Here is a 26,687-nt window from a genome sequence, read left to right as displayed (position 1 = left end):
GCCCCAATGATTGTGTTCTCTTCTGAGGAGAGTTTGAATTGTTGGCCACATGTCCCAAGTGCAGTGCGGACAGGTATCGAAATGACTTGCAAGGACAGACTATTCCGCAGAAGGTTTTGAGGCACTTTCCGCTGATACCATGTGTTTGTCACATTTTTCGGACCAAGAGTTTTGCAAAGTTGACTACATGGCATGCGGAAAATGGATCCACTGATGGTGTACAGTGTACACCAGCTGACTCAGAAGCATGGCATCACATTGACAAGACTTTGCAAAGGAGGCGAGGAATCTACGATTCAGTCTTGCCATGGATGGGGTAAATCCTTTTGGTTTGCGTTCCACCTCCTATAGTGTATGGCCCGTGGTCCTTGTTAACTACAATATACCACCATGGATTTCCACCAAGAAAGGACACCTTTTGCTCAGCTTGCTTGTGCCTGGATGATACAAAGTCAAGAATATGGATGTCTACCTCTCTCCACTGATTGATGAGCTAAAGGAGTTGTGGGAGGGAATTGTAGTGGAGGACATGAGCAAACATATTGGTAGGCGATCCACAACTATAAGGGCAATTCTTATGTATACCATGCATGACTTTCCAGGTTATGGAGAATGCTCTGGTAAAGTGTGTTTTCTTATTTTGCTAGTTTTCTTTGAGCGATGTTGGTGTTATGTCATGCCTCATTGTACATGTGTGTTCTGCAGGGCTAGTCACGTCAGGTTACCATGCATGTCCTCTGTGTGGACCAAGGTTGGATTCTCGTATGTCAAAATATATGAAGAAGATGGTATTTGAGGGACATTGGGCTTTTTTGCCAGAGGTTCATGTCATGAGAGAAGGATTTCTTGGTCGCCCTCCTGCAAGAATGAACGCACTGAGCTGGTTTGATCGTAGGAATATGGGTAGCTTGCTATGGGACCACCTCACTGGGTAGTGAGACACACTAAGAGCGAGGATGGATTTGAAAGCAATGGAAAAGATGGAACCATATTGGCCTGTAAGTGGCGTCGACGGTCGAGTGCAATTGCCGCGCGATTCTTGGGTTTTGTCTGGCAATGAAGTGCGACGAGTAAAGGAAAACATCAAGTCCTTTCGCACGCCGACTGGTCTAATGCGTTCTCTCAAGATAGCATTCACAAAGGATGACCAACTGACAGGACTCAAATCCCATGATCGGCATAAGATGTGTCAGGTATGTACGGTATGAGGCTGCGTATGGCATGATTCTGCATATTAGATTTCAGAATCTCCGTTTGTTTATACACAATATTAATTACATGGTTTTCACAGTTCATATTGCTGATCGCAATCGTGGGGTCTCTGACATCGGAGGTACGGACATCCATTTATAAATTGTCCGAGTTGGTTCAGTTTGTCTCCCAAAAAGAAATTCACACATCATCGATTGAATCCGCGAAATGCATGGCAGTAGAGACTGCTTGTCTTTTGGAGAAGTATCTTCCCACTAGCATGCTCACGATACAAACCCATCTTCTAGTGCATATTGTAGATGAATTGCAGGTTGCAGGTCCTGTCCATAGTCGATGGATGTTTTTCCTTGAATGGTTGATGAAGACCTTAAAGGGATTTGTGCGACAATGGGCTCATCCTGAGGGTAGCATGGCTAAAGGTTGGTTAGTGTCGGAGGCCTTGGTGTACATTTCTGAGTGGTTGTCCACTATGGACCGGGACAAAGGTTTGATATGGTCACTTAAGGAGGATGATCGTCTGAATGGAGATATCCTAGTGGGAAACGGAATAGAGAAGAAGATGGACGCATCCATGGAGTCCAAGGTGAACCGATTTTGTATGCTGCATAGCGCTACGATGGAGAAGTGGCTGCAACAGTATGAGGATGCTCAAGCTGAGTGAGAGTCTGCAAGATCTGACTTTCGACGGAGTACGCGACAACGGCCCATTCGATATCCAAAGGGCTTAGAGGAGATGCCTCTACTCATGTCCACTAGATGGCTACATGAGGCCCTAACCAAAGCATCTCAAGATGGAGAAACAGTTACTGAAGAAGAGTGGGACTTCTCATGTGGATGCAATCCCAAGGTATGCAATCCCAAGAAATTACAATCTATACTGCAAATCGCAACTAATATACTTGTTCTTCTCCCAGTATAAGGTCCATAGTGCAGCATGGTCACGTGGATGACATTTCAGAGTAGAGCACATCGACAAGTTACGCTCGACAATGGACTGTGGAGTGATGGCAATGTTTGAGGAGGAAAGCCGACGACGTGCCACAGATCCAAACCGTGTAGTTGCAGAGATGGAGTATTTTGGATGTTTACAGAGTATCCTTGCAGTGGACTATCGAAGTTTCTCCGTGACCATATTTGATGGGCAATGGTTCAAGGTTGCTCTCGAAGGAGCAGGTGCAACTGTTCAGCGAGGGCCAAGTGGCTTTGTTGAGATTGACTCAACGAAGAAGTGGACCGATTTGAGTGATACATTTATTTTGCCAAATCACTGTGAGCAGGTAAGAGTCCCTAATACTTGACGCGCTTTAGCAATCTCAAAGTGGACTTTTATACTAATCGTAATATGGATCAGGTCGTCTTTTTCCCTAATCCGCAACAACCTCAATGGTGGTATGTCATTCCCATGACATCTAGGAGTATCCCCGTGTTTGCCAAAACCCCCGTACTGATCGTAGAAGAGACACCTTTAATAGCGGCAATGATAGAAGGCATACAAGAAACTAGGATGAACCGCCTGGAGGACCAAGACATCTCACCTATGGAGATAGAGGAGATAGAGGATGGGTTTTTTGAAAATGAAGCAGAGTCCTCATTTTGTGGAGAATTTTGTATAGATCTCCCGGTGTATACTGAGCTATGTCAAGATGAGATTGTGGAACCCTAAACAAAAGTGACTCGATCAAAACGTTCCTCCCACTATAGCAATGCCAATTTTTGCAAATCGGTTAGGACAGTTTGTATGTTTTTGGAGTATGGTGTTTTGTATTATCTAATTTTTATTATTATTTTAAAATGAAGTCTTGCTAATTAAGTCTTAGTTTTATTATGTCTTGCAATTCATTATCTAATATTATTATTTTTCCTTGTATGTGCAGGCTTAGGATTTGGGCACGGACGGCAGGATGAGTCACGATTTTACAGATGACGACATTGACGCGATGCTAGTGTGTTTCTCATCGAAGCAACTAGCACGGGTCAAAGATAGAGCCGATGCGCAGTTTTTCCATTCCACCTCAGCACGATCGACAGACTTTAGATGGTCCTATGCTTCTGTCTCCAGTAGACGCAGCCACAGGTCTCGCTTTGCTTTAGAGTCACGTAGTCGAGGAGGAGGCAGCTCCTATTGTGGGGATACAGATGAAGTCTCTCCCACTCGCACTACCACTAGGGAGTTGACATTGTCTTTCATTGGCGGTGGCCGGCAGATGTCTACTACTCCCACTCCTTCACGCACCCCACCGATCACTCCTAGGGCCACTCCTAGGGCCGACAAGAAGTACACGAAACCCACTCCTCCAGATATGTATTTTCGCATCCTTTTTCACAATAGCAATTATCAATTCAAGTTGTGTTTGACACATTTGTATTAATGTCATGAAAGTACCCGTTTGCAAAATCTTGCAGGTTACTCGTATCTCATAGATAAGGCCTCTGGCCATTTATACATAAATGATGATGGAAAAGCTGTCATCTCTAGGATGCATGAGTTGTGCCAACAAGTATTTCGGCACAACATTACAGACAAGTGGAAGGAGATCCCAGATGCCAGCAAGGAGTACATAATCGATACATTGTATCGAGAGTTCCCTCAGCCCTCTAGCAATGATAGATTTTCGAGAGGGTGGATGATGACGTGTATGCATGATTATCAGTCGCATAGGTGGTTTGATGCACGTGAAGCAGTCAAGCAGGGCAAATCGAAGCCGGAGTGGCTGGATACAGAGGACTGGAGTAATCTCCAGGATGAGGCGACATCCACTCTAGACAAGTGGAAGCAGCAGAAGGATGCAGCAAAGGCGCGCTTGGACGCAGGATCGGTGCATCACCTTGGTAGCGGCAGCCACGCATTCCTGGCAGATTTTGTAAGTATTAATAGGGTAGAGTACTCTAATTTAATGACATCCATGTTGATGTATGTATTTCGAACATGAATCTCAAGTACGTTGTTTTTCAATATTTGTGTTCCACAGCAAGGTTTTACAAATCGCGACCCGACTGCACTAGAGGTGACATACGGGGAGAAGCATGGCTTGAGTGCCCTGATCGAGAAGCTCTATGCTCACGGAGGACCGGTAATTAGTAATAAATATCATTCCTAATTTGAGAAATCTGTCATTATATGTCAATTTGTATTTGGTACTCACAATTATATATGTATTTGCTATTGCAGACTCCCTTCGGTATGCCACTACAGCGAGAGGAGTTTTCTGATGCGAATGAGTCGTAGAGAGCAGATTAGGCTACATAGGATTACTCCCCATCTTGTATTATGTAAGGCCTTATGGCCTCTATCCTCCATATGTAATAGCTAAGTGTATATGATTCGGACTTCTATGTTGTAGCATGACTCCATATTTGCTTTGTCGTAGTAGCACTTCTCAATTTAAGTTCTGTTATTTTCTTTATCAATGCAGTGCACATTTGTGTTAATTAATGTCATGAAAGTACTTGTTTGCAAAGTCTTGTCATTATTTGGGATCGATTGTCTAACTTCTTTGACAGCAGGAATTGTCTCTTAGCCTTGTGTGGCTCTAACTGTGGCAGGGCTGCATCTGCAGCCCTGCCACAAATATTTTTTTTTGCAACCATCGATATTAGCGTTGCAAAATAATTCTGCAATCGTTGGTATTAGCATCGAAAATTCCTCTGTAACCGTCGCTATTTTCGTCGCTAATTTTGTCGGTATTAGCGTCATTGAATAGTGACGCTAATACCGACGAAATTAGCGACAAAGATAGCGAGGCAAATAGCGACGGTTTTGTAGCGACGCTAATAGCGACGACGGGGATATTTTTCATATATAAAGAAACCGTCATTATAGCATGAATATGTTGTAGTGATTGTAGCAAACACAAAGAGAGAATGTAGAAAGACAGAGAGAGAATATACATGTAGAGAGAGAAACTGGGAAACTGAGAATGAGAGATGAAAGGGAGAGGGATAGAGTGAAGGTAGTGGTGTCGATGGTGGTGGTGGCAAAGGGCAGAGAGAGAGAGAGAGAGAGAGAGAGAGAGAGAGAGAGAGAGAGAGAGAGAGAGAGAGAGAGAGAGAGAGAGAGAGAGAGAGAGAGAGAGAGAGAGAGAGAGAGAGAGAGAGAGAGAGAGAGAGAGAGAGAGAGAGAGAGAGAGAGAGTGAAGGTAGTGGTAGCAGTGAGGGTAGTGGTAGTGGTGGTAGTGGTGGTGGAGGTAGCAGTGGTGGTGATGGTGATGGTGGTGGTGGTGATGGCGGTGGTAGCGGAGGTGAAAATATCTAGCAGTGGAATAAGTGGACTATGTGGAACAATAAATGGAGACTGCCCAAAAAAGCTCGTTCAAATGCTCACTCAAAAAGCTCTCTTCTTGCCCTTCCCCATAGGAATGCTTGCATGTACATAAGCAATACCTTAGCACATGGGTGCACAAGAGGTGCACGTGTCCTATTGTGGTCCTCATGCACATGCATGAGGACCACAATAGGGCACATGCACTTACCCACATAATGAGCACATAACACAAGGCACTCACATGATATCACCCTTGTATTTTTACCTATGAGCATGGGCACTTGCACTTTTGTACTCTAGCATGGGTGCACATGTACTTGCACATTAATGATAGAGTAATAGCACTCACTCCATTACTTGTTAGCACTACATAAGCACATAGAAACAAGCCCACAACATAGAACATAGAACATTAACACTTGCACACCTAGTTATTAGCATGTAACATAACACCATAGGCACATCTCTAAGGGTAGTATCATAGAAAGTTCCCCCTTGTCGAGCAAGCTAGTAAGGGTGCACTCGAACATATCAACTAGGAAAAGAACCTTAAGTAGGCCCTTAGGATAATGAAGCATTCATATGCGTAGGTAACCCATATCATGAGCCTGCATGCGCGCACACACACTTTTGGTAGTACCACCTTATCATTGAATGAGTACAGGTAGTGCATGACCTTCGACTCTTTCCTTTGCCTTGATTACTACCCCATCAAATGAGCTTATTTAGAAGGTCATAGACCCTTGCAAAGTCACCTATGTCATCATTCAAATCCCAACTAGTTGACCAACTTCTAAGAGCTCCATAGTTAACTAACTTGAGGCAACTCATTCACACACTAGGAGATACATGTACACCACATAGAGAACAAACTCACGAGTTGCACATTGTACTAGGCACACTTTAGGTGACATAAGGCCTTAGATTTCACACACATGAACAATGCACCATCTTAGGAATCCATGTCACTAGCCAAGAATAGGACTTTGCAAGTGAGAAAAGATAGTAACAACTCATATGGCTTATACTATACATATAGCTTGCATTGACTACATCCTTAGGTTAACTCATGAAAGCATTGGGACAATAAGGAATTAGGGGTTCCACCCTTTGGCTAGCAAGTACTACTACACACAAGGAAACCAAGACTCAAACTCTATGAGCTTGCAACTCAAGAGCACTAGAATAGTCAAGAGTGATTTTTTGCCAACTATGCCTTCTTACTTTGTATATGCAAGGACACAAGAAGAAAGCCAAAAATAAGATCAAGAGGTTGGAATAAGGCTCACCACAATTATTTTGCCCATGATTGTAGTCCCTTTAACTGAGTAGATGGTCTCCATCATCTCTAATCTTTGCAAGTGCTACTCCAAGCTATTCTTGATTTAGAACCTTTGATCCATCGAGTCTCCACCTACTAGTGAGAAGAAAGGAAGAATATAAGAGAAGAGGATTCTCAAGAAGATGAAAATTTGAATACATAGGGATGTTTTTGGCATCTACACTCATCTTGGAATATTGGTAGGTAGTTGCATTGCTTATAGGTTTTTATAATATGCACAAAAGAGAGCACGACTATCAAAGTTACAATTGTATGCACATAATTTTGCATGCAAGTCCATCTTTTAAATAAATGAGCTAGTTTTTAGAAATTTCTAAAGTGACAACATATGTTATATTCAAAATATTGCACAAAATATTTTATAGTTCTTGTTTTGCACTTCCATGGCTATTTTGGTAGCTTTCTACTGTCTTCCTTTGCCATTCTTCATCATTTCATTTCTTCTTTTGGCTATTTCTTTCACTTCCACCATACATTTATTGCATACTATCATATTCAAGCAATAGTTGACAAACCTTGATTTAAGGAAAGTTCTATGATTGTATTCATATAGACTATCATGGGTATAAAAAAGGGAAAGGGAAGAACAAGAAACAAGTGCATGGCATATGGACGAGGAGAAATTTTCACTCATTTGTGCTTTTGATTTATTGCTTTGATAACAAATTCTAGAGCCCTTCTTCTCCATTTTTACCACTTGGAAAATACTTATTTGACATCAAAACTAGCATGTATTTGGAGTTTCTTACACACATTCTAATGTACTTTTTTAAATTACTTTTCTTGTATGTAATATATTTTTTGTGTTTTTACATGAAATCATTATTGATGTTACAAGCATCCCCCATAGCATGGTTTTTGTAAAGGAGCCAAATAGGCATCATTGTGGATGTTACAAGCATCCATTACAACATGTTGCTAGATAAAAGCCAAAACAGAAAGGCAAAGTTTCATTCTCCTCATTATTCATAGCAAATTGATAAATTTTTTGCAGGAAGAAACCTAAGTAAGATGTTTCTATATCGAGGAGCCATTTAGAGACATAATCCTACTTTATATGGTGACTCTTGCCATCTATGTCAACTAAAAGATATTTTAATATTTTAGCTACATGTTATACATCATGAAAGACCATTTAAATTAAAAGCCATAACAATGAGAAAAGGAGTAAATGGCTAGTGCAACAATTCAACAATATGTGAGTTGAGCAAGAAGCCACATCTAATTTTGCAACATTAATACTCATACAACATGATTTTATCATAGAAGGCAAGAAGCTAACAACTCTAAGAAAACAAGAAAGGGAGAATAAAAATCACTTAGAAGCCACATATAGCTCATGTGGCTCACCTACTCATCTGAGCTTTATCCTTGTAACACCACTAAGGGTTAATGTAGCTCATGTGACACTCACTTAGTCATGTGAGGTTTATCCTTGTAACACATAGCTCATGTGGCTCACCTAGTCATGTCAAGTTTATCCTTAACACCACTAAGGGTCAATGTAGTTCCATGGTTTTTGACAACTTACTACTATTGCATAAATTCCATTCCCATAAGAATGGGCATGATCCACTCCTAAATTCTATGCCATGATCAAGAGCTAAAATCTCATCCTTCCAAAATTAAAGAGAATGAGTGATGTTTCTTTCTTACCTCTATAGGTATGGGATGCTCACCTATCAAATTTTGTTTGAGAATCAAAGATTCAAGTCTTGTCATAACATGTCTAGGTTCTATGTCTTCTTTACCTCCATACGTATGGGTCTTTACCTACCAAATTGTATTTGCCAATTAAAGATTTAGGCCCTATTGCAATATATCTAGCTTTTAGCCACCATGAAGCACTTTCAATGTAGGATGACTTCCTCAACAAGTCAAACCAAATCCATTGGAAACTATAATGAAGCGTTAGATAAGTGCTTAGATATATATTTGATAAATACTTTGATACTACTAAGGCTCGAGTACAAAAGGATGTAAGAGGCTTATTTTCATTCTAATCACATTAATAAATTGAACAATTTCTTCTTCTGACACCTTCTTCTCCAAGTTTTCATGGCTTACTTATTTTCTTTCTCTCTTCTTTCTCTATCTCCTTCTTGTAGTTTATCTCACCCTCTTTCTCTCTCCTTCACTCATATTTTCTCTCTACTCAAGTTCATTTCCTTATAAGTGGTATCAAAGATATGCATTTGATCCATTTCTTCTACATTTATTTCATCTCCATATCTCATTCTTAGCATTAATTTAAGAAAATCTAAAAATAGGGTTATACAACTCCATCCTTATTATATTTTGTGAATAAAATATATTCTATAGTTGACCGAGGACAAGTTTGAAGCCATTTCAAGCAAAGATAATCAAAGGAGGAGGATGGATAAGTTTAGCACCTCATGATCTATTTTGGGCCATTTTGGTAGTCGTTTTTAGTGAAAGAGGGCTAATTGGACTTGGAAGATGCTTTAGTTGTCTCTATTTTTGTGACTGTATTCCTTTTTAGGCTTATCAACCTCTATCCTCCAACATTCATGGATTTTGCAAGCTTCAATCTCTTCATCCCTCCATCCTTGGCACAAATGGACCACAAGGAGCCTTTAGCTAACATTTATAAGACTTTTGAGCACCATTTTGAAGAGGTTTGGAAGTGATCGATTCAACTTCTCCATTAGCCATCCTAGCTTGATTTGCACTAAATTCTCAAGTGCTCTCTTCCCATTTGTAGCAAGTAATAATCTCTCTAATCATTGCTCAAACTTTTGGTATCAAAGTTGGCTTCCTTCCAAACTTGCCTAATCTCCAATACTCTTATGCTTGGCATTCTTCCCCCCTTAAAATAGTAAAACTTAGCAAGGCAACCATGGATTCTTTCTTCAATCTACGAGATTCTTCAAGGAAGCTTCTTTTCTTTGTCACACAACTCCCCTATATCATGTACACGTGAGAAAGCTCCAATTTGAAGGAATGAAGGTCCCTTTGCTCAAAGATTGCAAGAGGTATCAAGCTTTGGGGGAACCTTATATAGCATCCCATTCTTTGTGACTAAGGTATTCAAACTCAAGGGGAGAGCATTCAACAGATACAATGAAAACATCAAAGCCCCATGCCAAATGGATTGATGTACATGACACATTTTGCTCCTACAAGCTTTATTTGGCTTCAATACAAGAGGTATTATTCAAGTAGTCCCCATTAATCTCTCTCAATCCACTTTTTGAGCTTATTCAGTTGTTTAGGATAGATATATTTGAATACTTAGCTCTTATTTCAAGTCATTTGATTGTCTAATCACTCTTAGCATCATTTTAGAGCTTCATTTCATCAAGAAGGTTCAATTCCTATTCCTATCATGAAATTCCCTTTATGAATAGGATTAATGGTGCTTATATGGATGGATCTAACTCTAATCATCATGCTTCTTTATCTTTTTTTAGCCATTGATAATAAGAGGGTAAGCAAGTGATTTGGTAAAGATTATTAAGGTATCCTTTCCATTCCAATTTCAATTACATTTTCTTCCATTGAAAGGCTTTTCAATTTCAATCAATTTGATTACATGATTTTATAGGATGCTTAGCTATTATACTCAAAGCAAGATGCTTGGCATCAAGGAAAAAGGTAGATACAAGGGGAGAGAGCGGGAACCGCCCTTACTCTTTAGGATTTTGAAGGGATACAATGAATCAACCTAGAGGAAACTTTGCACACCTCCTTGTGATTCGAAGCCCATGTAAGTGGCATTGCCCACCATTTTCTCCCTCACATAGGTCATTTAGCATGGCACACTCATCTTGATTGAGTTTGGAACTCAAAAGGTCAAACAAGAGAGATGACACTTCAAATAGGGCAATTACCTCTAAATAATGATTCCTTCAAAGATCCCATTATTGGATTTGGAATTCACTAAAAAGTTTTTCTATTAGAGTTTTCTACCTTTGATTTTATCCATTTTAGTGATAAGGGTTCAAATAGGATAGCATCACTACGATAGTACAAAAGGAAAAAGCAAGGCCCAAGAGGAGTTGGGTGGTCAAATAAGGGATAAAAAGCTAAACAACCCATAAAGAGCCTAAGAGGGTGCTCATATTCAAGAGGATATTAATGCACTCAATATAATATTATATGATCATGAAATAAGACATGCTTCTAGACATAATTAGTAATTAATAAAATGTACCAATCAGCAACATGATTGGGGCTCAAACAAAGGAGCCAATGGATAAGTTGTTGAAATCAAATGCTCAATTCACGTTCCAGATTACTCATGAATTGCTCAGAAAATGGAAGAGAAGGAAAATAAAGACAAATCATGAGCATTTAGATACCAATGAGAGAGTTCCTCTTTAGCCATAGCATTAAGAGAATTTCTAACAATCATCATTGAGACTAATTTAGAAGAATGCAATTCAAAGTTGAAATTATACTTTGACATATTCCCACAAGGTAATAACTAAAAGACACACTTTGGTTCCTTACATTTGGAGGGTTTTCACACACATAGTGGACATATATCAAGAGAGAAAATTAGCCCTATAGAGATGTGGGATACAATTAATGAACTTGTGGTTGAAGCCTTTGTCTCACCAATTGAAAAATAAAGGCTTGCACACAGGTGGTATGTATTGAAGCAAACCAAACTCATAATGCATGAGTACAACAATCAAATTCTCAACTTAACCCTATATGTAGAAAGTGCAAGCAATGGTGCTAAGCTCCATATGTAATGAAAGTGATGGTGAGAGAAAGAGGGAGAGACAATGAGACAATGAGATGGAGAATGAGGCACACACTTGTATTACATGCTTGCTTACACACTTGCATTGCAATAGCTGAGAGTACACATATATATACAATAAAGGTGTGGATATGGTAGGTTATCTTAGTGAATTATCCTCCACATATTCTAGATCTATCTGATCTATTTCTCCTAAATATCTAGATATTGTCTTCCTAGATATTCTCTAAGTACATGTTCATATGAGTACATATCATCATTCTAACATTCCCTCTCTCTAGAAAATGTTAACAATATATTCTAACATTCTTCCTCCCTTCTCAAAAGAAAATAGGACTTTATTTTGTAGTACAAAGACTTCTGCCAATTCTCTCTAGAAAATGTTAACAATATATTCTAACATTCCCTTCTCTCTAGAAAATGTTAACAATATATTCTAACATTCTTCCTCCCTTCTCAAAAGAAAATAGGATTTTATTTTGTAGTACAAAGACTTCTGCCAATTATCTTGGCTACGAGAGAATTAAGATTCCAATGATGACTATAGCATGAGACCTTGTCCTTGTTGTTGCAAAAGGTATACATCAAGCTTTGCTTGCAATAAATTAAGTGATGTAAGTTGATATGACGAAGATGTTTGGGCTTTGATTGATGGATACCTTGATGAAGAGCTAGTCACCATAGTTTGCTTCATGATAGACTTGATAAGATATGGACTCGTCATGTAGATAGATGATGTATCTCAATTGGAACTTGATAGTTTGCTTCATGATAGGCTTGATGAGATATAGGCTCATCATGTTTATAGATGGAAATATGATCCCAATGTCATTAGATGCCATAGTAAGATAGAGATTGTAGTAAGATGCTTGTGACTTGATCTTTTGGAATGAATAGCTAGTGATTGAGGACTCTAAGAATTGGGCATAATATCTTCACTAATAGCATACTCAATTTCAATGTTCTCTTTTATCCATACAAAGTAGTTTGTACCAATATTCTCATGCGTTTCTTTCTACTTTATCCATTTCTTTCCCCTCCTTTGGAAGGCCAAGATAGTTGGCCAATTTGATAAACATACAATTTGTAGATGATGATTTGAGTAAGGTAGGTGTTAGAACATTTCATAATGAGATTGAAAAAACATTGGAAGAGAGAGTAGTTGTGATTATTGAGGAGGTTGTTGCCATGTAAGGTAGAAAAATTAATGAGATTTGAGTATACAAGTAGAGCAATATGATTGTAGGATGAAGGTAACTATGTGGATGGTTGGATAGGCTAGGATAGATAGAAATGATGATTTGACAGATTGAGTGTTGAATAAACATAGTGTGGATGGAATGTAATGGTAGGATAAGGTCATGTGTAGGTATTTAGGATTGCACATTGAGAAGTTCAAAGAGATAGGATTTTGATGTGAACTTGGAAGCATTGTGTGAATCTTGAATATGTAGGAGGAAGGCAAGAGTGTGAGTAATTGCATTTGGTCAAGAGATTTTGGCACACAGTTGAAGTGGAGTGTGTGTGCGACCATAAGAATATGAGGATATTGAGTACATAGAGAGAGTGAAAGACAAGGACCAAGACGTGATCTTAAGATTGAGGTGGAGATTAGATAAAGACTAGATGTTGAGTGACAAATGTAAGAAAATAGGATAGTACTTAGAGATTTATGAGAAGTGGAAGCGATGTACCTAATGAGGGAGTGACCTTGAAGGTTGGTATAAATATCCAATAAGAGTTGATCAAGAATGGTAGGAGTATCCACATTATCAACTAAGAGAATGATGATGTTTTGCCATCTTTTTGCCACTAAAGTACCATCCAAAAGTCTTGAGGAGCACAATTCAATAGAGAGGCCATAGACAATACCTTCTTGGGCCTCAAGATGTTGGATAAGAAGGGTGTCCCCTTCTTCAATTGTTGATTTAATTGAGATAGAGTCCTCTATTTCAGGATGCAAGAGGAGAGATTGATAGGGCTAACAAACATTGTAGTATTGAAAGTGACTAGGAGAGCTAGAACCTACTTGGGTGGATGAGCTGAGAGCATGAGAACACAAAATGGAAGAGTCATGAGAGAAGCATGGATATGAGGGGCCTTCATCTAATATAGGATTGGGATTGTCCATTAAATAACTTTCTATGTATTGCGCTAGTTGACAAGAGAGAGTGAACACTAGACTTAATGAGGATACATGGATGGAACATATGTGTTGCATGATGTGATCGATGATGTGTAAAAATGAGAGAAAGTCTTTAGATAAAGGAGAACATTCAAATTTTAATTATTTTAATGATAGAGGAGAGAGTAATCATGTGGCAATGATAGTATTAGATGAGAAACATCAATACAATTGGTAGGGATTGAGATAATGGAATGATTGTTGGATATTATGATAGAGAAGAAAAGGGGTTTTGTGATAGGGATAAAGATATTGAGTTTGTGAAGAGAAATAGATAGGAAACCAATGCTCTTGATGGCCGATAATAGTGTTGGCAACTCTCCTTTGCATGTAGCTCATGAACTTAATCTTCTCTTGGTCCCATGCTCCTTTGGTTGCAGAAGCTTGTCATGTTAACTTCATGTTGCACTCTTGAAGCTTCTTCTTGATATAGACTTTGTTGCTCGTTGTGAAAATTATGAGCTTGGGCATGTTAAGCCAAAGGTGCTATATGTAATGATAGCATATGAACTAAGGCTTGTGATGCCTTTACTATGAATGGAGGCTTAGTAGAACCTTAGTGTGAATGGGGGCCAACATGTATTAAGGTTTAAAACCTTAATAAGAATATAAGCTAAAAATCTTATAAATGAGAAAACTAATGGATTTCCTATTGACTATATTTGGTGCCATGATATGCGCTGACAATAAGGACAAGCTATTGTCAACTTTCAAGCTTGAATCTAGATTGTTGATGTGTGTGATGACTGCTTTTGATTGGGGGCATGTGACTGTCACTGATAATGTGGAGTTGGAGCAAAAAGACAGACTATGTTGCACTTCTAGACTATTGCACCTCCTAGGATGTTAGGGTGATGCTTTGATTTGCATTGCCCAATGCCAACCTGGTTATTAAAGCTAGCTTCTATTGGAGCTCACCAATAATGATGGACAAGTACCTTTGATACTTGAATTTCCTAGTGCTAATGATAATGTTGACTTCTTAAGCTGCCAACGTGACCTAAGCCAAAATCAATGTTCGTGAAGATGATGAGTCTTGATAGATTCCTAAACCCTCTCCCTTTTTTTCAAATAAGATAAAGCTAACATGAGCTTCTCTCTCTCTCTCTCTCTCTCTCTCTCTCTCTCTCTCTCTCTCTCTCTCTCTCTCTCTCTCTCTCTCTCTCTCTCTCTCTCTCTCAAGGAGAGGTGATAATGAAGAAGATAAGAGTAGGTGAAGATGATAAGAATAGACAAGAAGTAGGTGGATTGGATAAAATGAGATCAAGATAATGAGGATAAGGTTAGTTTACCTTGACATGCGTTCAAATCCTACAAATCTACATACAAAGCAATTGATTTTGGATTACATGCAAGAAATGAATCTAAGGATGAATTGAGTAGACAAAAGCCGAAAGCTAATAACCTAGGCCCTTAGGATCTTGGTGTGCTCTAATACCATGTAGTGAAAGTGATGGTGAGAGAAAGAGGGAGAGACAATGAGACAATGAGATGGAGAATGAGTCATACACTTGTATTACACACTTGCTTACATACTTGCATTGCAATAAATGAGAGTACACATATATATACAATAAAGGTGTGGATATGGTAGGTTCTCTTAGTGAAGTATCCTCCACATGTTCTATAACTTATCTAGTTCTCCTAAATATCTAGATATTGTCTTCCTAGATATTCTCTAAGCACATGTTCATATGAGTACATATCATCATTCTAATACCATAACTATGTTCATGGATTATAATTAACCTTTCAACTAATGTCATAGCCAAATCTCCTATCACTCTTTAAATTCATTGAATTAGAAAAGAAGAATGCTAGGAAGTACAAGGAGGATCCTACCACATAGCAAGGTTTTGGACAACAATTGTTTCTAGCAAAATAATGTCAATTTGGTGGCTTTTGCACAAGATATACTTCTTAAGCTAATAACCCAAGGATTTCTACATACCCTACTTACACTACAACTAGGCAAGGAGTGAATTTTAGACCTTCAAATGCTACTAAAATAAAGAATAAGTATCCTGAATTCAAACCAATACCCCCTTTCAATCAATCAATGCCAACTTTATTCCCACGGAACTCCTCAAAGGAAGCAAATGTTGAGAATCATGGACCTAGAAGTAGATGAGCTATGGTGGATGCAAATCAAACACATGATACATGATTAGAATGGGAAATTGTAACTCAAGTGAATTAGGTTCCAAGATAGATTAGCTTGGACTCATAAACACAATCTTGAGTGACTCAAACTAATTGTACCATTACATTGAAATGAGTGTCAAGTACATGCCTTTATAGCTTTTTGGATAGTACCACTTTTCTTCTTTGTGCTTATGGGATTTTGGACATCTCTTCCTAGAGCTTCTAGAGCATACATCTTTGTCATATCTCTCATACAAAGCCACTTATGGGCAAGGATCTTTTGGGTGCACATCTAGCCTCTATGGGCATACATATCAAGCATCATTTGTTATTCCCAACACCCCCCCTCAAATGATGAGTTTCTACACCTGCTGGCATTTGCCCCCCCTACATGTGGACATGGACCAGGAGACTATTAGCAACCTTAGTCAGGTCAAGCTTGAAATTTTACATTTTTGGTAGGGTTTGTTACATCCGCTATGGGAAGTAGATCCACTAAGGGAATTTGAGATCCACTATGGGAAAGATCCACTTTGGGAAAACATGATCCATGATGGAAAAAATTTGCAAAACATTTTGTTTGTAATAGCGGAAAGTATCTTCTTCTTCATGCTTCTTTGGCATTCTTCACTTTTCTCAATCTTCTTGGTCTTTGTTGATCTTGGTCTTATGCTTTTCATCTTTGACTTTTTCTTCGTTATCTTGTGCTCTAGTCTTCTTGAAAATGCTTCTAGATCACCCTCATATTGATCAATCAACTCCCTCTTTTTTTGATATTGTTCATACCAGTATTGAAGGTGATCACGATGTCCTTTCAAGTAAGGATCAATATCATAAATGTGTTGGCTATCTCCTAGAGGTGGGCCAATTTTGGGAGCACTCCCATCCTGTAGGATATGAGGCCTTGGTGTTTCATTTTCTTCTTTTAGAGTATGTATCTTGTCAGCAATTTTTTTTGGTTCATTCTCAAGCTCATCCTCGATAGTTAGTCCAGAAATACTTTCAATAACACCAAGAATAAGGAAACCTTTGTCAGAATCTGGAACTATTGCAGTAGACTGTTGAGGTGAATTTGAGGGTGCCGCTTTTTCTTGGGTAAGTCTTCCTAGAATATCACCACCAGGATTCTTGCCTTGCCTAGTAGAGAAGCTTGAAACAACTTCCAAGGAACAAACAAAGGTTGTGTGAAGGAATATACTTTCTCTTAAACATGGTATGATGATCAGGGGTAGCTGAGCATGGAGGCTTATTCCAATTTTTGAAAGGCGGCAGCTTTAGGGCCCCCAACATGGGGAGAGGTACTGGAATTGTGTGTCAAAGATAAGGATGGGATCCAAATAGAAGAGGAGGCCTTTCAAAAAGCCCAAGCCATGACCACCTGCTACCAAACCCACTCATATCTTCAATTAGACCGGAATAGAGTATGATGACCCACTTCAAATGCTCCCAGGAATGACACACCACTTGGCGTCCACATCATCTGCTCCTGTAGGATTGCCAAAGTCTCTCTCTTACTCTGATTGCTGCATTTGCCCCTCTTTCCTCATGTTGTGTCTTTTGATGGGCTAATCTACCTTTGAGAGCAAGAATAGCCTGGTTTCTTCAGATCTTGCAAAGAAGAAATCACACCACTAGCTACCTAGCTCAGCCATGGCTCTGATACCATGTTGAGAATCATGGACCTAGAACTAGATGAGCTATGGTGGATGCAAATCAAACACACGATACATTATTAGAATGACAAATTGTAACTCAAGTGAATTAGGTTCCAAGATAGATTAGCTTGGACTCATAAACACAGTCTTAAGTGACTCAAACTGATTGTACCATTACATTGAAATGAGTGTCAAGTACATGCCTTTATAGCTTTTTGGATAGTACCACTTTTCTTCTCTGTGCTTATGGGATTTTGGACATCTCTTCCTAGAGCTTCTGGAGCATACATCTTTGTCATATCTCTCATACAAAGCCACTTATGGGCAAGCATCTTTTGGGTGCACATCTAGCCTCTATGGGCATACATATCAAGCATCATTTGCTATTCTCCATTAGAAACATGGGTTATACTTCAAAAATGGAGAAAATTATACATCGGATCATGTGCATTCACAAGAAGACAAAGGTCAATAGTACACATTTGTTATTAAGGAATCAAATGATGAGGCAATGGATGCTTCACATTCATATAACCATGTGTATGATGGAGAATTTTTGGATGGCATGGATCAACTTTATGACCTATTTGATAGCTTTCCTTTTGATCCCAATGAATATGGTTTTTTTTTCTAGGTGGATATGCTCACGAGTCACTATTGGATAACCCTACATCAACCTTTTGTATGTCTTAAGGATGGTGTCCATATAAAGTACTCAAGTGAATTGATGAATTGGCATATCATTTGGAGATTCCTTCCTCAATAAAGATTCACAATGTCTTCTGTGTGAGTCAATTTAAACCTTTCATTGGTTCTCATATTGATATCTGTAAGAGCTTCCATTTATTGAGATAAAGAAGGCCTAATTCAATGCATACCAAAAGATATCATTGGTCAACTCAAAAAGAGGCTTAGATCACATTCCATCATGGAATACCTTATCAAATGGGGAGAGTTTCCATAGGAAGAAGATATATGGAGGTCAGCCACCATCATTGAATAATTTTCATACCTTTAATATGACCTTTTGGATGAAGAGCTTTCAAGTTAGAGGCTTTGTCTTACTGCAATCTACTTTCTACTAGCTCTCTATTTTGAGTTACTGTGAATTTTGAATTCCTTGTATAGAGTTGAAAAAATTGCATGCTAAAAGTGCATAAAAAGAGCTTTCTTTGGATTTATTAACATCTTCATTTTGTTTCACCAATCAAAAGTTATGATACTTTCTATATAGCAGGATCTATTGTGGATTGTGCAATTAACTAGTTGCACATAGGCTTATATTTGAAGAAAAATGTATCAAGTTACCACCTTTATGCTTACCCATTGAAGCATACATATGATATTTCACCTTTAGCTCCAAAAATATCATTTTAAGTCAAGGATTTTGAATATTATAGTTCATCTTCACTACTTATAATAAGGAACACAAGAAGAGAGATGAAGGAAATCATTTTCTTGTTGGTTTCTTCTTCTTCTTTCATACACAATACAATGTACACAAAGTATAGATAAGGTACAACATAAAGAAAAGTAGGCTACTAAGTTAAACAATATATACTTGATTATACTAATCAACTAGTGTTATATCTATGCCAACTTTGGCGGTAGGTGCAAAAAACCAAATATAATAAGTGATAAGTCAACCATGTGATGATCATAATGACCACTGACATGCTAAGTGCAGACATATACTTAGACAGCATATCCAAGCCATCTCAACACTCCCCCTCAAACTCAAAGGTAGTATGGCTTGGATATGCTTGCCATCTCAACACTCCCCCTCAAACTCAATTATATCTCTGCAACTCCAAGTAAGCTTCAAAATTACACCCAATACCTTTGTGAAAATGTCAGATATCTCATCCTTTGTGCTAGCAAATACCAAGTCAATCTCTCCTATATAGTACATTCTCTCTCACAAAGTGGTAATGCACCTCAATGTGTTTTGTCCTAGCATGGAATACTAGATTCTTAACTAACTGTATGGTACTCATGTTGTCACAGTGAATGATAATTGGACCATCTCTCTACACATTCAAATCGCCCAATAACTTTTGCAGCCATACCACATCACATGCTGCCATAGCAGCACCTTTTGACTCATTCTTGTACTCGATAAAGCAATTGTAGATTGCTTTTTGCTACTCCACATTTAATTGTTGCACTACTAAGGAAAAACATGAATCCGTTAGTAGATCTTCTATCACCAGCTCAATCTCCATTTGTGTATCCAAACACATGTATATCCTTATCTATCCCATAAAATTCTATAATGCAAAGTGGACTTTGCATACCTTAATTTACATCTAATTGCATCCACATTAGGCTTTCTAGACATCTATATAAACTTATTTGCAAGGCCAATAGCATAGCTTAAGTCTGGCCTTGTGATAGTCATGTAAATCAAACTTTCTACTATCCACTTGAACATAGTACGATCTTCTATCTTATCCTCAACATCACCACTCAACTTCACATTTTACTCCAATGGCACATGAAGAGGCTTACACACTGTCATGCCATACTTAGACAGCATATCCAAGCCATACTACCTTTGAGATAGCCATATACCATCATCACATATGATCACCTCAATACCAAGAAAGTATCTTCGCTCATCCAAATCCTTCATCTCAAACTTTTTCTTTAAAAGATCCTTGACTTCAGTAATCCCCATGTCATCATCACTTGTAATAATCAAGTCATCCATATAGATAACTATGATGACTAAATCAGCATCTCCCTTTCTTGCATAAAGTGAGTGATCAATATCAAAAACATAAAAGCCAATAATGATGAGATACTCTTCGATCTTGTTAGACTATGCTCTAGGTGCTTACTTCAGCCCATAGAGCACCTTCTTTAACCTGCTGACATTTTTGGAATCATCTAAATCCTCATAACATGTTGGCTACTCCATAGACACCTCTTCTTGCAATTCACCATGCAAGAAGGCATCATTTATGTACATTTGTTGCAAACTTCAACCTTTGGCTACTACTACCAAAGTAATCACACATATAATAGTTTCCATCCTAGCAATTGGACTAAATTTCTCTTCATAATCTACACCATATGTTTGAGCATAGCATTTTGCAACCATCCCATCCTTATACTTGCTAGCAAAACCATGTGCATTATGCTTAATTTTGTAGACCCACTTACAACTAGTAGATTTCTTGCCCTTTGGCAATGGTACTAGATCCCAAGTCTACATCCATGTACGCATGGCCAACAACATTCTCAAAACAAGTAGGCTCAACATCCTCAGCCACCTTTACCATATAAGCATAATGGTGAGCTTCATAACCTTCAAAAATAAATATTTTAATAAGGTATCTGATGCTGATAAACCTATATCATTAGATCACTCAATGGAACCTTTACATTACCATGTGCTCTCTATACACCTAGTATCTTGAGTAGATATCGTACCAAATTATGTTTTTGTCTACTAAGGCTCTGTGATTCTTGCTTTCTTTCTGTAAATAATTGTCATGGTCATCATCATCATCTAATGCATCACCACTAAATGCATAACAACTACTCATCTCATCAAAATAGCATCCCTCCTCACTTTGAACTTACTTGTGAAAGGGTTATAACAATGATACCCTTTCTGCTCTAAAGAGTGTCCAATGAAAATACATTTTTAACCTTTGGATCAAGCTTCTTTCATAGCTCATTTAGCACATGAACATATGCAATACAACCAAACACTTTCAAGTGTGACACATCAGGCTGCTTGCTTGTGAAGCATCCTTTAGGGGTCATTTCATGAATTGCAGCTATGGATGTTTTGTTCATAATATAGATGGTAGTATGAACAACTTCATACCAAAAATATTTTGGCAATTTTTTTTAAAACATCAATGCCCATGTAACTTTTGCAATATGCATATTTTTCTTTTTGCAATCCCATTTTTTTGTGGGATATACTTGCAAGTAAAATGTCTCTTTATCCCATGAGACCTCAAGGTCACTAAACTCACTAGAGATATACTCTCCCTCTCCATCTCACCTCAGGTACTTAACTTTCAAATTTGTTTCTATTTCAGCAATAGCCTTCAAAGTTTTGAAGTGCTCAAACACATCACTCTTTTTTTTCATGAAATATACCCACAACTTTCTTAAATAATCATAAATAAATGTGACAAAATATTTTTTGCCACTAAGAGATATGTTCTATGTAGGGCCCCAAACATTTGTATGCACAACATTAATTATATTCCTACTCACATCTCTACCATGCAAAAGAGGTTGTCTTGCTTGCTTTACTAAACTAATATGTTTCACACACTTTATGAAATTATGCAACTCTAAAAGTAGGCAATCCTGTAATCAACCCTTTGGATTGCATTAATTTCAACATTTACACATTTGCATGTCCAATATGTTTGTGCTATATTTCAATGTTTGTAGCCACTCCTTTAAGTTTCATGTGAAGTTTTTGTATTTTTTATATATCCCAGCATAGTATTATCAATGATTGCAGATAGCCAATGCATAACCTTTTTGTCTTTTGCATTCCATTGCTTCCACGCCTTTAATTTTGCTATAGTTGGAGGATTACTTAGCTCTAGCTTCTTTTCTTCACCTAAAACAAACTCATAGAGGTTTTTTCTAATAAGAAAGTTTGTCACATGAAACTTCCATGATGGATAGTTATTCTTGTCCAACTTCTCAATGCTGGGGTTTCCATGGTTCTTTACCATCATCACAAAATTGATACAAAAGAGTAATACAATTGCTTGTTGGGTTTATCTATTTCTTGTGTTCAACAATGTATTCAAGAGTTCTTATTTATCTTCTCTTTTCCTTGATCCCCAATGGATTTAAGCTTAGACATTTTCAATCCCAGACACAATGCAAGTGTGGATGCCATGAGATGCCCCATCCCTACACTTAAGTTACGAGCCCCCCTACCCCCAATGATTGATGAAACAAAATCCAACCTAGACCTAATAAAAGAGAGGCTAAGGTCAAGGCTGATGAAGCCTAAGAGGTAAATTTAGTTGCTCATTAATTTAGTTTAGTGGATTTTCACATGTGTTTTTTCTTATGATTGTAGGCATGCTAGACATTGATGAGTTCACCAACAAAGCAAATAGGGGACGTCTTCTCTGCAGCAGTTCACATGTGACCTTGGCCAGATATAGAAGACAACCCTCCCTAGCACAAGAAATTTAGGAATTTTCATCCATATCATGGTGGGTGCTTTGAGTTCTGCCCATGAAGTGAATAGGATTGCATGGTTTGCTTCATAGAGCCATTCCTATGGAGAAAGCAAATTCAAAGGCATAGAGGTGAATAAGAGTGAAGTATGAAAATAAACACATACTTTTTTTTTTTGAAGAGTAAGTTAGTTTAGGGGGAATTCATGCATGGAGGGGGGGTTTTATGGGGTTCAAATACAAGCCCATTTGGAGCCATGGCATCATCTACTACTGTGCCATGTGGCATGTGTATTTGCTTCATTACTAGCCCACCATCTTTCACTATTGCAAGCTGGTATTTCATTTCCAATTGATTTTGCTAGAGTAGTGATCCTTGCATTTTCTAATGTGATTGAATGACCAAAGGAACATCTATAGAACCAATTGTACATCTCAAGGAGGTAGCTCATTTTTTTGGTGACCTCCTCCATGTTAAGTATTCTTAAAATATGCATCATTAGCACAGTAATGTGACTTGTTCATACCTTGTGTGCTCCACATTTCCAAGTACTTATACTTCTCCAAGAAGTAAGATCTGTGGGCTTATAATATCTTCTATGAAATTGTGGGCTATTAACATTATATGTGCAACACCAAGTTGCGCACATATAATAAAGTAGAAGTGATATCGATATGGTATCATGTAATGGGTGATGTTCATTTTTCCACGTGCATTGACAATTGATTTTTTGAAATCTTCTACTTGATGGAATTCAAATCAAGTTGAAGGATTTGTTGAGGATTTCAACATTATAGACACAAGCTTATCAAAGAAATGCCAAATTTTGGCTCGAGCATTCCTACTATTGGGATTTCTTTCCAAGTGTATACTACATTTGCATAGTTTTTTCCAAAGCTCCTACTTCAACTTTGATGACTTGCCAATCATGTTACTTAAGAATCTTTTGCCATTTGTTCTACTCATAGATATCTTATGGGCCACATTATGAGTTAGCTCTAATACATTTTGGTCTTTTTGGATCTTAACCTTGCCTCTATGCATGCCTATGGAGTTCAGTAACTCCTCAATTATCTCCATAGCTACATGGCACATGGAAGGAGGTTTCATTGTATCTACATAATTGATGTGCAACTTCAAGAGCTTCTCAAAGATGCACATGAGATAATGTAGAGTGTAGTAATGAATATTGTCAATGCCAATGGGGAATATGGGTTTCCAATCCTATGAGTGACTTATTGTGTGGTGCCTTTCTATTTCATGCCTATGCTCCTTTATTTCACATGACATGTTCTAAGGACTTAGAACAATTGTTTATTTTCATGCAGTACGGATAAGACTGTGACACCAATATCTCAGTATCATAATTCAATATACACTTGAGTGTCTTGAGATCACCACCCAAGTTCCAGTTGACATCAAATTCTCTAACTTCCTTCACATATAGCTTTTTACCATTTGTTTTCCTAGCAACTATATAGAGATAAAGGGTTCACTAAAAGATCCATGAAAGTACATTGTGCAACTCCTTATATACATCATCTATTACTAGCCACCAATTTTCCTTTTCCAATTGTACAATAAATGGACAAATGAGTATTTTATCTTTTGCACAAGCCATTTCATAATTCATAAGTATAAGACCTGCTCTTTCCAACTTGCATCCCTTTATAATATGGTAGTAGTCAAGCTTCACAATGAACTCCAAAGTCAAACCATTTCCTAATAAATATAGTAACCCATAAACACATTAGAATATAAGTGCATTACATCATATTATCAATATTATATCAAAAGTCAATCCCTTTTGTGCATTGCATCTTGTAGAAATGAGCCATTGCACATTGCAATTTAATTGAAACTGTTTTTCTAGATTTACTTCCTTCTACTTTTGTATACTCCTTTTGATAAAAAATATTATCCTAATGACTCTTCAATTGCTGCATTTCATATATTTCACATGAATCTAAGTTGAAATGGATGAGGCAAGACTACATGTTTTATTTTTTTATGAGCCAGTACATTTGTTATCATGTTATACATAGCCTTGTAGACTTGTTGACTAACCCCAGCTATATCACATGCAATTTGAACTTCTTCTATCAATAAACTATTAAGAATATCAATAAGAACCTCATTCAAAGCAACAAGGCAAAGTGCTCAATGTCGAGGGTCTCTCAAAATTACAACCAAATGCTCGCATTTTAAGAATCCCTTTAGAAGCTACAGTTACTGACCCTCACCTTGGCCTCTAGCATCATCACAAAAGTTCCTTTAAAAAAGGCACACATTATCAAGAAATGTAGTAACTTTAGGTTGTCTTACAATCAATAGGAAATCATGAACCTCAATGCTTGCACATCTTTTTCATGCTCCACTATTCAAGGATAGTAACAACATTAGTAGTAGTTGACATTTTCCTTACTTGTAACCAATGGGAGTGTGCTTGGACCTTTGTAAGTTCACTTATGTAATGTCCGTATCCTTCTCCATTTGCTCCGAAAGCAATTTCAATGATACATTCTATTGCTGTATGTTTGAATTTCTTTGCATGTCCTTCGCCATCTCTTATTCCTTGTATTTGAACTACTTCAATTCTTCCTCAAGCTTCTACACTTTGTTTTCCTAATCTTGTAGGGATTTTTACAGCACATTTAAAGAACCTCAATGAGTGTTGTATTACATTGATCAATAATATTGATGCATATGAATATTGCCATCTTAGTGTTTGTAATAATCTAGTATACATTGTTCACCATCCCCAAAAATAGTGAGCAACGAAGAAGTGGAATTAAAAGGTGAAGCCTAGGGCTGGGATTGTTAGTATACAAGGAACCATCTACCAAAATATCAATATTTTTATTTTCCTCTAAACGATATTGGAAGGCAGTCATTGCATCTAGGCCATGCTTGTTATAAGGGTCTTTGTAATAGCATACTCTTCATCCACATGAACATGCAAATCCACTTTCCTCTTACAATTGGTTATGTCTCTAAGCAGCTCCATTAGGAAATACAAGGTAGGAGAGGAAATATAGTAGATTGAGTTTGTTAATATAATATTGATTTAGAAGGACTAGAGAGCAAAGCAGAGCATGAAAAATGCTTAGATGTATATATAATATGGTTAGGCATCTTTATAGATGGAAAATATCATTTTTTGAGAGGGGAGAAAAAAAATCACTTTTTAGAGTCAAATAGCCCACCCTTTTGATTGGGCACTTGGGAGAAATAGTGGAGTTTTAATGTAGGTATGTAACCATCTTTGCATGTCCCAAGCATCAATATGTGGGTATTTGAGGCAATTTAATATAAAAAAGTATGCCAAAAATGAGTATTGCAACTTGCAATATGATTGGGTACACTTTGAGAAAAAGAAATTTCTTTCTATGAAAATTTTTAAAAAGCGTTTTTTTACAAAAATAAATCCGACTTGATGATGTGGCACATTTAGAAGAGTGGTGCGTCCTATTATCGAGAATGAAAAGAGATAGTTACCAATGTAAAAAGTAGGTGAGGCTCCCTCCTTTCTAGGTGGGGCGAGCCACCACAAAAAGTAGGCTAGAGCTTAGAATCAAGGAACAAAACATGGAAGAGAGACTAATCCAAGATTAAGAATTCTTAATCAATTTATCATGAGACCCTTTTTGAGTGCATATTTTCTCTAATGATCATATTAATATTAATTTGAAAATATTATTTTAAAAACTAGATATTATTTAAATTTTCTTTATAAATAGTTAATAAAATATATAAAATTTTTATAAAAATCTAATAACTAATATCAAATAAATTAGATAACCCAACAAAGTGCAAAAAATGAGTGTGTAGCAAAATACTCTAAATATCACATAAATACTTAAGTGATTTAATTCTTGAAATTATCTTTTTAAAAAAACCATGTGAAAATATATGAGATGTACAAAAAAACAATCAAATTAAAAAAAAACTAGGAATCAAATTTAAAAAAAATT

This window comes from Lygodium microphyllum, chromosome 5 (genome assembly GCF_053477565.2).
Source record: "Lygodium microphyllum isolate KBCC chromosome 5, Lygodium_microphyllum_v1.1.10, whole genome shotgun sequence".
Classification (NCBI taxonomy): domain Eukaryota; kingdom Viridiplantae; phylum Streptophyta; class Polypodiopsida; order Schizaeales; family Lygodiaceae; genus Lygodium; species Lygodium microphyllum.
This window is presented reverse-complemented; position numbering follows the sequence as displayed.